General features: G+C 51.7%; 2 protein-coding genes across 5 annotated transcripts in view; one reads left to right on the plus strand and one right to left on the minus strand.

Moving 5' to 3' along the window:
• The window catches only part of LOC113217307 (maternal protein exuperantia), a 542,899-nt gene that overhangs the window by 370,492 nt on the left and 171,854 nt on the right, over positions 1–553 (plus strand). The window lies entirely within an intron of this gene.
• The window catches only part of LOC113217316 (lachesin-like), a 306,348-nt gene that overhangs the window by 300,097 nt on the left and 5,698 nt on the right, over positions 1–553 (minus strand). The window lies entirely within an intron of this gene.

Genomic DNA, 553 nt, shown 5'->3' on the forward strand with positions numbered 1-553 from the left:
TGAATCGAACGGAATCGAACGAGAAACTGTGGCAAGCAAGCGCGGTGGAAAGAGGAGGGACGTGTGTGTGTGTGTGAATGTAAAATGTGCACGCAGGGCACCTTTCTAGAGGTGAATATAAACAACTATGCATTGAGGCGAAAAGTTACTGTGTCCTGATTCAAAACCAAGTAAAATTGAAATGCACTCATGTAGGAGTGGATGACCAGACGCACCCGAATGGAGTCGGTCTTTACCAACTATACAGTCCAGTCGGAAAGAAACGTGTTTTGCCTACTTAAAACTTCACGCCGTCGTTGTCCAAGCAGGTTCCGTGGAGGGACGACGAGTTGTACCATCCCCCATCCCCCTTCCCGGTGGATCCGCCGCGGCGAGTGATTGAGTGAGTTAGAGAGAGAGAGAGCGGGGGAGGGTGGGAATAGTTGCAGAACCGATTAGAACGGTACTCGCGCTGAAACACTGGATTCAAAGGTCCGTGACAAAGTAGTGCCGGCGAGGCATCAGCTCGGCAGGCAGGCAGGCACGGCGTTCTCAAGAGACAAAGGATTGGTCG

The sequence above is a fragment of the Frankliniella occidentalis genome, unplaced genomic scaffold, assembly GCF_000697945.3.
Source record: "Frankliniella occidentalis isolate FOCC.00 unplaced genomic scaffold, Focc_3.1 Scaffold1, whole genome shotgun sequence".
Classification (NCBI taxonomy): Eukaryota; Metazoa; Arthropoda; class Insecta; order Thysanoptera; family Thripidae; genus Frankliniella; species Frankliniella occidentalis.